The 15,234-nt window shown below is 41.8% G+C and overlaps 1 protein-coding gene across 51 annotated transcripts in view; it reads right to left on the bottom strand.

Moving 5' to 3' along the window:
* Nucleotides 1–15,234, bottom strand: part of Sox6 (SRY (sex determining region Y)-box 6) — a 569,905-nt gene that overhangs the window by 54,157 nt on the left and 500,514 nt on the right. The window lies entirely within an intron of this gene.

Genomic DNA, 15,234 nt, shown 5'->3' on the forward strand with positions numbered 1-15,234 from the left:
TTGAGTGAAAATAAAACTTAGGAACTATCCTCACTTGCTAGTAATGTTAATAGGCATTTCAAAGAAAAAATATTTAGGAACCTTGTTGAAAATAGTACTCCAAGATGGTATGTCACAAAGGACAAAAGAAAGTATCCAACTGTGGCGATATGTGTTAATTGTATGGCTTTCCAAAGCTGTGGGAGAACTGGTATCAATTACAGTATAATTACCATTACTTCCAACAGAGTTAACATGTAGTTACTACAAAGTAGCACACAATTAACTGGTGTCACACTGCAGACTAAATAAGATACAAATTAAAATTCCCAAATGGGGTCACAATACTCGTCTAAAAAATAAAAATAAGCCTAAAATATAAAATTAAATTAAACAAGTTGTCCCTGATACTGTCACACACAGTCTTTTCACATAATTACTTCAAAGGGGAGACATTCAAGAGATTGACGTAAGGACACTTTATTTCTAGGCATTACATTTTAAAAACTGCATAAAGACAGAAATGCATTCATTAACAAAGACATTAAATTTCTTAGTGTAAATCTATTGCAAGTAAAATTAGGCTTTTCTCGCTTCTTTGAATTCCTGAGCATTGAACAACCCTTCTTTGAAACCAAATTCAAGAGGATTATCAGTTTTTACTAATGGCCAATACATTTTGTTTTCTATCAACACTTGACAAGAGGTTGCCTTAGTAGGACCACAGAGGCACACAAACATGAGTAAGGCTGAGTCCAGGAGAGTGGGGGAGCTTGCACAGACTAACAGGTGATTTGTTGCGTGTGGCACTAAATCCTGTCAATTCCGTATCAAGAGGTGACTGAAAGCCAGGAAGAATGGCCCAGCTCAGTCCATAGGAGTGAAGTTCCTTGTTGGGATGTTTCAAGTCAGCAATAATAACACAGGGTACAAGGATGTGCGTGGGAACATGTACAAGCTAAACAGCACAGCTAGGTTTAATTGGGAGGGAGCTGTGAAGAGGGCAGAGGCAAAGGAGCTGTCTTTAAAACACAGCTACAGTGTGTCTGCTGTCTCCTTTTCAAACATCTGGGCTTCTGACTGAATTCCTGTGTAAGCGTTCTTCAGAAATACTGCACAGGACTGTAGAAAGCTGATGGCTTTGTAACAGACTTCCAGGATAGAACTGTTGCTACAGTCCTAAATAATCAGAGTGGAAGCTGCTATGGGATTGTCATCTTCTCGTTAGCATGCTAAGAATAAACTTCGTAAATAGCATGTTAATTAGTGTAGCAGACAATATTTTATTAGCAACTTGTGTTTTGCATATTTTTGAACTTTTTTTCTTTTAATTTCCCATGCCTGACTTTTCTTTCTTCCTTTTTTTCCCCTTTGTGGTATCCAATGCCTGCTTGAGATTAAATGCGGCTCGGCACATTTGTTAAAGGCTGCACATCTCCTTTGAAAATTACATAAGCATATGTACAGATCCACAAAGCTTGGGGCAGTTTGTTCTCCCTGAAGTCAAAATTTTCTCTTCTTACTGCGTAAGAAGCCTAGGAATTGACTTTTATCCTTGCTCCTGCTTCTGTAATTTACTCTACTAGATTTCTGACCATTTGTTAGGCACCGAGGAAACCCAGCCTGATCCAGGGGTGATTGGAATGGTGATGGGCATGTGAGGATGTCAGGCCACTTCCTCTTGTTCCCCCAGTGCTGCTACATTCCTCTGACTATTGCTGTCTCAAAAAATGTGCTGATCATTGTGTGTGTCAGGCAACTCCACCAAACCTGAAACGCTAATATCCCAGCTAGTGTGCATTACACATGTGATGTAAATGAGCTAGAGGCTCTCTACGTATCCGCAGTTTGTCATCAGAGAGCCCACAGACAGAGAGGTATGCTAGTAATTACTGTCTTATCCACCATGTGAATAAGTCATGAAGTAGATACAAATAAAGACCACCTGATTTTAGCAACTGATTCTGATTGACACAAACTTGAAATATTTTTAATTCAAAGTATAGCCTGCATGGAGTATTTTATTTATTGTCATTATATTGGGGTGGGGGAAAGGTTATCATCTCCACACTCAAAAATGAAAGAGTGAAATGCTTTACATTATAGCAGAGACAATGAATTTTGGGACTGCACCAACTTTACTTCTTAGTAAGTCAGAAATCAGTTGTTAGAATTATGATTCAGCAATTTAAACACCAAGGTGATAGCAACACTGGAACAGAATCTAATTCAGTTCATAAATTTGAGTCCCAGCTGATGATCATTCAGGGTCAGACTCTAAACAGTAAGGTGCTTTAAAATGTGGGATTTTAATTCCTTTAAAAAACAAATGTTTCTATATATTTAGGCAGCTGTTTCTGCAAAGTTAGAAAAAGCTTCACACTTAAAGAAATGTTCAACGTTCTTAGTCATCAGGGAAATGCAAATCAACGTGACTTTAAGATTCTATCTTACACTCATCATTCTATGACTCTAAGATGGCTAAGATCAAAAATTCAAGGGACAGCTCATGTTAGCGAGGGTGTGGAGCAAAGGGGGCACTCCTCCATTGCTGGCGGGGGTACAAACTTGTACAACCACTTTGGAAATCAATTTGACAGTTTCTCAGAAAATTCTACCTCAAAATCCAGCTATAGCACTCCTGGACATATACCCAAAAGATGTTCTACCATACCACAAGGACACTTGTTCAACTATATAGCAACTGTACAGCTTTATTTGTAATAGTCAGAAACTAGAAACAATCTAGATGTCCTTTAACTGAAGAATGGATAAAGAAAATGTGGTTCATTTATACAATAGAATACCACTTAACTATTAAAAACAACGTCATCATAGAATTGGCAGGCAAATGGATGGAGCTAGAAAAGATCATCTTGAGTGAGGTAACTCAGACCCAGAATGTCAAACACGGTATGTTGTCATCTATGAGTATGCTTTAGCCATAAATTACAGGATAACCATATTATAATGCATAGATCCAAAGAAACTAATTAACAAGGAGAGTTCAAGGCAGGATGACTGAATCTCACTGAGAAGGGGAAATAAAACAGACATCAGGAGTGGATGGAAGGATGGAACTGAGTGGCAGAAAAGGTGGGGAGGAGAACAGGGAGGATCAACTATGGTGAGGATGGAAAAGAGAGATCTGGGAGAGAGAACTGGAATTGGTGGGAGGTTTGGTTCAATCTAGAAACCTGGAAACTCCCAGGCATCTATGAGGGTGACCTTAGCTAAGGCTCCTAGCAATAGAGAAAGAATATGGAGTCCAAAATAGTCACTTCCTGTAGTAAGGCAAGACTTCCACTGGAGGGATAAAGACACCAATCCAGCCACAAAACCTTAGACCCACAATTTGTCCTTCCTACAAGGTGTGCAAGGATAAAGTCAAAGCAGAAATTGATGACCAATCAATGAGTGATCCAGCTTGAGACCCATGCCATGAGAGAAAGCCTACCCCTGACACTATTAATGATATTCTGTTACACTTGTAACAGAACTAACTAACCCAACTAACCTGGGTCCATAGGGACTTACATGGGATGAACTACTAACCAGAGAACATGCATGAGACAAACCTAGGCCCCCTACACATATGTAACAGATGTGCAGCTTGGTCTTCATGTGGAATCTTTAACAGCAGGAGCAGGGGCTGTCTCTGACACTGTGGCCTGCCTTTGGATCTGTTTTTCCTAACTGGGCTGCCAAGTCTAGGCTCAATAGGAGAAGGTATGTCAAGTCCTAGTGCAACTTGATAGGCTGAGGCAGGTTAAAATCATGGGAGGCCTCCCCCTTCTCTCGGGAGAAAGGGAGGGCAGAGGAGAGTAAGAGGGAGGGACTGAGAGGAGGGGGGAAGCTTTAAAGTAAATAAATCATCAGTGGAAAAATTAAAATGTATTACTTCCAATTTTAAAAAAAGAGCTGGTGGGGGTGTGGGGGGTGTGAGAAAAGGTGCTTCACCCATGATCCCTGTAAACTGTTTTCTAAATGAAACACGAACAACTCCTCCAAAAACTTGAGAACCGAAAAACCAGCAGGGGCAAAGAAGTTGTCCACTCAATCCCAAGACCAGCTAAGGAAGGGTTCTTAAAATGGACTACACAGTCTCAAGGAGACAAAGACAACAAATCGAACTTCCAATGGGAATAGTGTAATTAGCAGAGGTTCTAAATGGTTGCACAATTTTTAACTGTAATTTTAGACCAATCGATGACCTAAGACCATGAGAATAATGATTACACAAACTATTGAAGTGTTAAAAATAGAATCTTCTTCCATTTTGTGTTTGATTTTTGTTTTTGAGAGAAGTCTCACTATGTAGCTTTGATGGTCTGAAACTTGCTGTGTAGATCAGACTGGCCTTGAACTTGAAGTGGTTCTCCTGCCTCTGCCTACTAGGTGCTAAGATTAACGGTATGCAACATGCCTAGTAAAATTTAATTCTTATAAAACTTCCCTGACATATGTAATCCAAAGAAAAGGGGAAAAAAAGGACTAAATCTGTTTTTAACCAATTAAATAAACTCATGTTTAAATTTTATTGATTAGAACAGTCAGTTTTAATAAATAAGGTGATAGCCAAACAAGTAGCAAGTTGGTTGATTAATTAATTAAAATAAACTCAACCAAGCAGGTTAAGACCTGCCATTCAAACAAGACTTGAGAGCTTGCTCTCCTGTGAGTGCTAGGATCTGAGGACAGACTATTAAAAGGCTGAGACCCAAAGAAACTAGCCTGAAAATGAATATCTATTTAGGAGCTGTCTGGTTTAAAATCTTAGCCTTCCCATGAAGAACAGTCAAGATGTCTGTGTGCTTGCTTAGCTAACGTTTAGGTCTCACTTACTGCTGCTGGTAGGGCAGTGTCATCTGAGCACCAGAGAGCTTGGGCACAACAGAGCTGAGTTACTTGAAATGGACTGCATTTCCTCTCCACAGTCTCTCCTTGCCACTACCACCCACAAGGATCATAAACAAAAAAATTGCTTTATTTATGGAAAACCAGAGAGGACACACTACTTATTTATGCATCAGCTTAAGGCTGCCAAGCTCATTCCAGTCCAAAGAGGCTACAGGCAGTAAGCCCAAAGTATGGCCACAGTTCCCTTCTAAGTAGAAGCCACTGCCTCACTTCCCAGACCCCCTTCATAGACACCAAAGCCCCCTACCCAAGCCATGGTGACATCAAACACACCATCAAGCCCTGTGCCTAAAATCATATTAGAGGCAATAATCTACTGATGCTTCAGAACTCTCTGAGGGAGGCTAAGTATCTGTAGCCTTGCCTGAGTCCCCTAGAGAACAGGCCTCATGCCTTAGCACCTAGCCTCAATCCCTCCTGCTATTGTGCATGGCTTCATTTCCAAGAGTTCACTTTGTTGTAGGCATAGATCAGGCCATCAGCAAGATGGCTATCCATGTCAACTTCCAAAGCTCTGCCACTCAGCACTGACTTCATCAATTTAAATTCCAGAAGCTTCCCAAGGCGGAGACTTCATGCCCTTAGCATTCGCCATTTAAATAAAGGAAACAAATCTTAGCTTCTGCTCAAGTCTGTACACCCTCCACACCCTTACTGTGCAACCTCCTCCTCATGAAGTAATTCCTTTGTTGTTTAGGGTATCTTTCACAGGATGCACAAGCTAGAGCTCCCATGTATGTGTTGCTACAAAAGTCACAGGCTGTACAAGGAGACACGTTCGTTTCATATGGTAACACTTCACCAGAACAACCTAGAACCAGCAATTGCCTCTTTCCATTGCAAGAGTTTGGAGAAAAATCACCAGTAGTCAGACACTGCACTCTAACTGCAGCAAGCTTAAGTTTGTGGTGGGAGTGAGGTAGGGAGATAGGGAGAAGACAGATGAGGAGAAGGGCAGCAGAGGGCTTAGGGAACAGATCAGAGAAAGAGGAATACACCCCCATACACATGTGGAGGCATAGACAGAGCAGAGCACAGGCTACACCTCACCCACCAAGAGCCAGCAGTGAGGCAGAGCAAATAGGACTTCTGACTGCAAAGCCCTCTGGAGCCTGGCAAGAGGTACACTTATATAAGGTCTGTATTCCCTGGAGAACAACACACACACACACACACACACACACACACACACACACACACACACATACCTGGAGACCCCTGAAAGGAAACTACAGCTTCAGTGGGGCGGAGGAACAGTGAAGTCATTTCTGCTCATGAGCACATACCTAATGAATCAGGATTTTAGATTCAGTGTCAGGGAAGAGCATGGAGGAGATTAGGACAAGGGCTCTTCCTTTGAATTACCAAAACAGTGAGACACAGTGGGGCTAGGAAGGCGACCACAGGAGGAAGTGGTGGGTTCTCAGTTTTTCTCTTGAGAGAGGACAGCAGAAAATAAGGGCTTTGCCAGGGTTTTCTGATAGGAGACTGAGACTCTTGCCCCAGACAACTTATTAGTCATAAATGCCCACAAACCATGCTAATTACTTCAGCTTTTCGTTTCTGTTTACAGCCACACATGCCTACCATTGTCTTGCTTGGAAAAAATAACTTATTAGTTGCTATGTAACAAGTTCATTGTCTGAAAGTTTATTTATCTGGGGAAATATTCTTTACCTCAGCCACTGTTACCTTCCTTTCTCCTCCTTTGTCTCCTCTCTCTCTCTCTCTCTCTCTCTCTCTCTCTCTCTCTCTCTCTCTCTCTCTCTCCCTCTCTCTCTCTCCTTCACCCCTTCCTCTCTTGCTCAGTCATGGCCAATCACTTACTTTCCCTCAGACTCCTTATTCAAGACTCCTGGAACCTCACACCCTGTCTTGGAGCCTGGTCCTCATTACTGCCCCATGAGAAGACAAATGCCCATGTCCTGGCATATCTACATGGGGGGGGGGTGTTCATCTGGATCTCTCTGTAGTCTTTCTAGGACACACTGCTCATCAGATGAGAAACACTTCCTGACCACCTCTCTGCAAAGCTTTAGTGCTGGAAAACATGAGGCAGTCAGATTCACTCACCCACCTTACCCCACACAGAATGTTCTTCACTCTTGCCCACAGCCTTGTGTATTTATCATGTTTGCCTTCCCAGTGAGTAAACAAAGGCACTCGAAAGTAACAGGCCAAGGTGTAAGGCCACATGGTTGAAGTGAATGGAGCATTCATTAGACCAGAGCAGAGACTCTGACTTCACTCTGGACTTATTTAAAGATGTTTTGTTCCTTCTTCCACTGATGATGTTAGACTAGACCTAAGGATATTATGTTACAGCAACTACATCAGTGGTCTAGAATACAAAAGACTAAATCTGCTTTAAACTCATCTACAGAGGTGTTACCAATTTAGTATGGGACTTCATACTTGTAAAAGGACAAAAAGTCCCTCCCCCTTGCTTATGTTGGGGATCAAACCCAGGGTCCCACACATGCCATGCAAGTCTATCACCAAAGTCCCTCCCCCTTGCTTATGCTGGGGATCAAACCCAGGGTCCCACACATGCCATGCAAGTCTATCACCAAAGTCCCTCCCCCTTGCTTATGCTGGGGATCAAACCCAGGGTCCCACACATGCCATGCAAGTCTATCACCGAGCTTTAACCCCTAGCACTGAGAAGTTCTTGATAGGTCAATGTGGCTTTTCAAACCATGAATTCATGAAATTATTTCTTTAAAATTGTTTCTATTTTAGAGGCAGAAAAACTGAGGTTGATTCTAATGTTGATAGCTTACTATCAACATAGAATAAAATCCCAAACTTAAGATTTCTCTTTTTCATAAAAACTATGCTGATTCTCCATAATAAAACAAATTCAAATGATCTTTGGTAGGAGTTACTGGGACTGGCAGCCAAGAAGATATGTGAGCTAGGGCTAGTGGGCAGTGTGTGTCATAAGACACTCTTTGTGTTTCTTTAGAGCCAGTGCTGTTGACTTTATTTATAAAAAGACATAAAGGGCAAATCAGGGTTGTACCAAAAATAAAAGCAAGCATTTCTCTCCATAGCAGGAAGACAGTGCTTTGGGAAATTCTAATCTTAGTTGCAAATGTCAAGATTACAAACTGGATCTTAGCTAAAAGTGAACCTTTGCCAGAGTGTTCCTGAAGGTACATTTGGGACAACCAGATTCAAGACAAAGCTGAAAGGGGAGCCAGGAAGGAAAGAAGGTCACATCTATTGTAGAATTCTCACTACTACAAAGGCAGGATTGAGACCCACCAACTGAAAATGATCAAACAAAGCAACAGTCGCCACCATCCAGAGAGTTGAACAGAATCAGACGTAAACACAGATAGACATAATATTTCATGGTAAAGCAGCCTCACATGTATATCTGGGTCAACACACACACACACACTAAGAGACAGAGACAAAGACTGTTTAGGGATCACTTGGATACATAGTAGAGCCTGACATTGAAAAGTGACGAAGTCTATCTGCTACAATAGAAAAGATGTTGGCTATGAAACCATGACTGTGAAAAGCGTCACTTTCCTTGCTTCCTACACGCAGATCAGCTAATGATTTCATCTCCTGGAACCTCATTTTTACCTGCAAAGCGGAATGATAGGAAATTATCTGTAAGGAGGGCTGTGAGGGTCAACTGTTGATAAACAACAAAAACAACAACAACAACAAAAATGCTTTGAAGACTAAACACTGACATCCTCATAGTCTCAAAACTGCAACTGCCAGAGGAATCTCCTCAGGTAAAGAAGAGAGCTAGTGTTACTCACCTGGCTACTGCCAGAAAGACTTTTGTAAACCTTGAACAAGTGTGAACTAGTGAGAACTAAAATGTCATATAAAATGGATGTAAAAAAATTCTGTTATTGGCATAAACTTAAATCACTTCATATGCTACTAAGTGCTTATTGTGTACTAAATAAACATGCCTAGAAAAAAATGTGTCCTTTGAACTTTAACTCTAATGAGGCATTATACAGCATATAATATATACTTTATATATCTATATATAGATATACATATATAGATAGATATATATATTTCATATACTATATATGTGTGTGTACCATTTATCATATGTGCATGTAACAGAGGAAGACTAGACTGAAGTCATACTATGAAAACTTGAGACTCACTATCATTGTGACCTTAGGAAATAGATGCTGTCCTGAGACCTGGGATGCACACTGGCCCAAATGCTGGGGAGCTGGGTCTTGTACCCTTTCCCAACGCCTTTCGTTTTGGAGTAGGCAATAGCTCCAGTCCTTTCTGCCTCACTTCCGTCAGGTATAAGGCGAGAGCCTGTACTAAGTGGTTAGAAGCCACCCTAATAGTGCCACTCCCTATGGCCAAGCATTCAAACACAGAAATCTATGAGAGACCCCATTAGCAATTAAACAAACATGAACATCAAAACTGCTTGTGTGCTTATCCTCCTACACTGTTACAGGACTTCGTCTCACCTTCACATGTCTACTTTGGTTTCTTTCCAGTTGTTGTCCTTGGTTTTCTTTTCCCAGTAGCCCTCTTCCCTGTAGTTCTTATTTACCTGTACCACTGCAAATCACTCCTAATGACTTTTTTCTGCATTAAGGCAAACCATATAGTTCTGTTAACAGTTTTTCTCCCTTAACTCTAAGAGGACTAAATCTCAAAACTGTACTTATTGCTAAATACTTATGATGTTTGAATAGAAGATGTTTTAAAATTAAGGTGAATGCAACTCAGTCACTGATGCAGATAGGTGTATGGTACAACCTAGAACAGCTCACAATCCCTGCTCTGAAAATTCACGGGCCCCTTAGAGGATCCAGTATGCCAAAATTCTTTCCACAATCATACTGAGACATTATTTGTTCCTTTCCTTTCCTTTCTTTATTATACACACAATTGTGCTCAAAATGTTACATGACTAAGGATAAAATTTTAGTGACAAAGCAGAGAAAGAGAGCCTATTTCCAAAGTGAGTCAGGCACTAAAGGGGACTGTAAACATTAAAAACAATGCTGTCCACATGATATGTTTGCTTTACATAGCATGGTTAGTGTTAAAAATGTTACTAACATTGATAACTAATTAATTTGCTACTGTGTTAAATAAGTATTCTGATGTTTCAGTTTTAATATCTAATATGATGGATGTTGGTTGTTATCATCCATGGAGTATAGATCATACAAATTCAAAGTCTTTGAAGTCTTTAATAATTTTCAGAAATGTGGAAGGGCCCTAAAACCTCAAGGGTTGATGACACCCTGGCAGGAGAAAGGTTAGATCTACAAGGATGAAGGCCTAGAAAGTGCCTGCCCGCCGGGAGGCAGAGGCAGGCGGATTTCTGAGTTCGAGGCCAGCCTGGTCTACAAAGTGAGTTCCAGGACAGCCAAGGCTATACAGAGAAACCCTGTCTCAACAAACCAAACCAAAAAAAAAAAAAAAAAGTGCCTGCCCTAGTGAGGGGCTTAATTAATAAGTATGTTCTATGTTCTATACATTGCCCAGATAATAGCTCCTCCAGAGCTGGGCACAAAACCACTACCTGACTGTGTTGAGTCTTAACACATTTACTAGAAGTGATAACTAGATTTTGCATTTTGACCTAGATACTTGTAAGTAAAACTGAAAGCTTCCTATCTGCCCCAGACCCTCACCTCTGTTCTTAAAAAGCATCGTGAGTCCTGAAACCCTGTACCAGTCCTCACCGTTCCTCCCAGTGAGAGTGCAGAAGAAATAAGAAACACAACCAAGTAAGGGTTTTTTTTTTGTTGTTGTTTTTTGGTTTTTTGTTTTTTAATGAATTAAGCCTTAAACCAGTAGCTAGGCAACCAATGAAATAGCCCTGACAACAGGGAAGAAAGAAAGAAGGTAATGGTTGCATTCAGCCAGAGTTTACACACAGCACACAGAGCTGCCCAGTGCTGCTGGTTCAAATGCAAAATGCAGCACTAATAAAGCCTCATTGCTTTTTTCAAATTGTATAGAGCTTCTGATTTGTGTACATTCTTTAAGTATAACTATATATGTTCATCTCAAAAAACATCCAGGAACACGTGTTTATGTAGCATGCTCCTGACATGTTCAGTAAATTGTATGTTTTGGAGGTGTGATATACCCCTTGGTTTAATTTCTAAGTAAAACTTCCCTCTCCATCTTCTGCAGGTGCGGAAAACAAACAAGATGATGAGAGAAGACATGCTGGGGTAAGGTCTTAGCTGGCCTTTGCTTCCCAACCAAGAAACAGGGACAGCAAAGCCCATATCCTTGACAGATCAAGAGAGACACACTGTATGTAACAGATAGTATTTTTGGAGCCTAAAGCACTTTTTAAGTATTGTTTATCATGTTCAAAGAATCATTCAATGTCTTTTGAACTGACTGCTGCTCTCCTTTGCAAACAAAGGTGATCATAGATTCTGCCCCTTCCTGTGAAATTTCCACTGTGGTTTACATTCCTCCATAGTATAGTTTTGGGAGCAAAGGAAACATAGAAAACACTGCAACTGATCACACTAGTCAAACTGCAAAGACAATAATCGCAATCAATTGGTTCTGCATATACTTGATTTGAAAACAGTAAAATCCCACTGGTCTGTATAAGGAGTTCAGTCATTCTGCTGTTTGCTAAATAATTTCCTCTCAGCCCCATTTCAGTTACTGCTGTATGGCTGCATTGATCTTTTGATTATGCTTACCTGGTCATGCAACAGTAAATATCTGAATCAGCTGTAGAAATAACAAGAAGCTGTAGCAACTGACCATGAGCAGCAGAGCCCGCTTACTGTTTCCCTTCCCCAATTAGAAGGGAGCTTTATACACTGCGGTGCTGATGGGCTGAGCTTTGCAAAGTCAGGCAAGAAACAAGGACCTATGCTTGGAAAAATGCAACAGTTGCCTTTTAAGACACACACACACACACGGGGGGGGGGGGGGGGGGGGGGAGGAAGAGAGAGAGACAGACAGACAGACAGATGTATATCTGCATCATTCAACCTTCTGTTTATGAACCCAGAGCCAAAGAATAGCCAAGCAGGGACAAGGCACTGTGGAGACAGAAAGCAGGAGGTTCATGCTGCTCTATGTCTAGCTTTTCCTTGTGCCATCAAAGGTTTGGGACAGTCAATACACAAGTTCTTTTGTATGTCCTAGGATTAAAACTATCATAGAAAGTTGCTAACTGAATCAGATACAATTGTCTATGTGAAAATAGTCTTCGGATGAGAAGCACCAAGACTCAAATCCGTTTTTTGCTCTAAGTCCGAAATGTCAGGAAGTGCCTTCCTTTCTACCAGGTAAGATGTAAAAATCCCTTCCATCCCCTCATATAAGGGGCCTGGTGGTGGTGGTGGTGGTGGTGGTAGTTGAATGGTTTGGTTTTATCAGATTTCAGCAAACCCAGGACCATGAACAGGCTCTCCACCAAAAAACTCCCTCTTCTACTCTGTACTTTCAGTCACAGCCCATGTACTTCAGATACAGGTAAAGTGTGGTCTTTATGTCACTGTGGCTCACTTTGTCATCTGCTGAGGGCCAAAATCTTTCTCAAGCAGTTTCCAGAGGGTGGTGGCTCAAGCCACATGTGTATGCCTGTGAAGCCTGCCCATTTCTGAGCACTGCAACCTGACATGATGCCCACACAAGAACATTCTCCAGCCAATCGCTGAGTCCATTCATAGGTCAAATGCACCACAGACCATTCATTAAGAGGGCTACCCTGCCTCACCTCTCCCTTAGCCAGATGCCCTGAGCTTAGTTAGCTCTAGGACATTTATAAGCAGAGTGATTGAAATTCAGCCTGGGATTTTCACAACAAAAATACTTAGAATTATCAGAACAATAAAGTGTGGTAAGGAATTTACCATAATATGATCTAATCACACTGGTGCTCCGGCACAGATGGGGCCGGCTGGTGTTCTTGGTGGGAAAAGCTAATTTAGGATGGAAACTCAGCCTTCTGCTGGCAGGATGCTCACAGTGTGTGTGTGTGTGTGTGTGTGTGTGTATGTGTGTGTGTGTTGTGCACACAGAGGCTCTTGGAGATGATGGTGCAGAAGAGCTCCTGGGGTGCCGTTACAGTCTATTGTCCCCACAATCTATGTATTTAGCAGACCCTGAAGAGAGATGCTCCACTGGGGCTGTTCTGACCAATCAAATCAGTGATGTTTTGACATAGCAGACATTTGCTCAATAAAGTGAAACAGATCATGGATAAATATGTATTCATATGGACACACACGTGAGCTTGTGTGTGCTATGGAAACATGGCTTTTCTGTTCCAGGTCCATAAATGTTAGTCCACCCTGGTTATACATACAGTATCTATTTAATGACACCTAGAGTGATAAATGTGACAGGCAGTGGTAGGCACCGGCATGTAATTCCCCATCGCCTTTAGCACTGGAAGGGTCTATCTATGTATGTTACTTGGCCTTGCTTCAGCTAAAGACAGTCACCTCAGGTCAAATCCTCTTCTCAGAGCAGCTTTCACGAAAGGACTGACTGGCACTAATGTAAAAACTCATTCTCTCTAAACTTGGAGCAGTTCTCAGTAACTGTGGGGTCCTGGAGCTTGTGCAGGAGTTGCTGGTGGAGGCACAGGGCCACCATTTCCTCACCCGGTCCTGCTTTGTCCCTGTCCCTCCTACAGACAGCACTTTTGGAGAGTCACCCCCTGACACACACATACACACACCTGCCATGAACATCCAGCTAATGGCTTGCTCCCCAGGGAGCCCAGGTATGTGTGCTACATTCTTTTGTAAAGAATGATCAAGTATGAGCGAGAAGTATGCTTAGTCAATGACAAGGCTTGTGACAGCAATGCTATAAAACTTACCTAAAACTGTAATATGGGGTCCAAAGAACAAATTCCTAAGTCTAGTTTAAAGGTCTTTATATTTAAAGAAAACTGGGCCAGTAGTTCAAAGGTGGCAATTTTCAAGCCAGATAGTAACCTGGATTTGTACCAGTCTACTTCCTAGTCTTTCTGCATATTATATACTCCCTTTTGATTTAGAAGAAAAGGTGAGAAGAAATAGTGGTGCCCCTATGGAAGGAAAGCCACCAAAGTAGGATTGAGATATGAGTCATACGAGAGACAAAGCTGCTTTCGGGGCTCTGGATGGTCTCTTGATGCATTCCTCTAACAGCGACCGGCCTAGCAAGCACAGATGTTCCCTCTAGAGGCCAACAAGGCCCAGGTCACACAAACTTCCCCAAGCCGGAGGTCAGGAGGTCTGAGATCCTGTACTGAACATGCATAGCATCCCTAAAGCGCGTGGGCTTCCAGTGTCCCAAATTCAACCCCAGTAAAGCTAGCTACTGACACAATGAGACCCTTCAGCTGGGAAACCACAGCTTCCTGATTCTGTGAAAACCACATTGCCGTTTACCTTGAGGGACTCGGTTCTCTTCAGCATGTTATATTTTAGGTTGTAGTTTATTAGTGTGTTCAAAGTCAACCTCACTTCTCATTTTTCTCTCATAACTTCCAAGGAAAAGCATAGTTTTCTTTTTCATTTTTAACTTCAGATTTCTTCCTCCCAAACGAATTAAGAAAAGACAGTGGGAAATAGAAATTAGGCTTTGGGATTTGAAGTGCATAGTGTCCACATTTGACCTGCAGCTCCAACTGATCAGAGTAAGTAAGTAACTACATAAGATGCAAGGTACTACTTTTAATTTCTGATTCTATGGGTAGGTGTGTTGCCTGAATTTATGTATGGTGTGCCAGGTCCTGTAGGAAGCTAAGGGCAGCCACAGTCCAATGAGAACTCAGGGGGAAATCCCAACTTTACTATACTTTGGGAGACCAGCTCTTTCTGGGGTTAATCTAGTGCAATAAGATGGGGCTTGGAGTGCCCCATCTTATTACCAGCCCTATCAGCCCCATCTAACCCTGCACTCCAGATGTCTCCTGAATGTGACCCAAGAATAGAGCAGTAAGGTCAAGAGGTTGGGAATGAGCTATGCATTTGCACCCCTTGTAGAGGTTCACATTGTTTCCTTAAGAGAGAAGTCTCAACCTTATGTGGCTACAAATGTGGCCTTATTTTGAAGTAGAGTTTTTATAGATGTCTGCAAGTTAGAGTAAGGTCACAACAGATTAGATGGGTTAGAAAGTAGACACATAAGACAGAAGGCATATAGAAAAGACAGGAGGAAATCGATGTAGAATAGACACAAGCCAGGGTTCCTGCAACAATTAGAAGCCAGGAAAATAAGGGGGAGGTCATGCCAGGAGAGCTGCAGAGAGCACAGCTTGGGGACTGGCCTCCAGAGCCACATAGCTGAAGTCGCTGCCTCTCTATACAAGCCAATGCGTCC

This window comes from Mus musculus, chromosome 7, assembly GCF_000001635.26.
Source record: "Mus musculus strain C57BL/6J chromosome 7, GRCm38.p6 C57BL/6J".
NCBI lineage: Eukaryota > Metazoa > Chordata > Mammalia > Rodentia > Muridae > Mus > Mus musculus.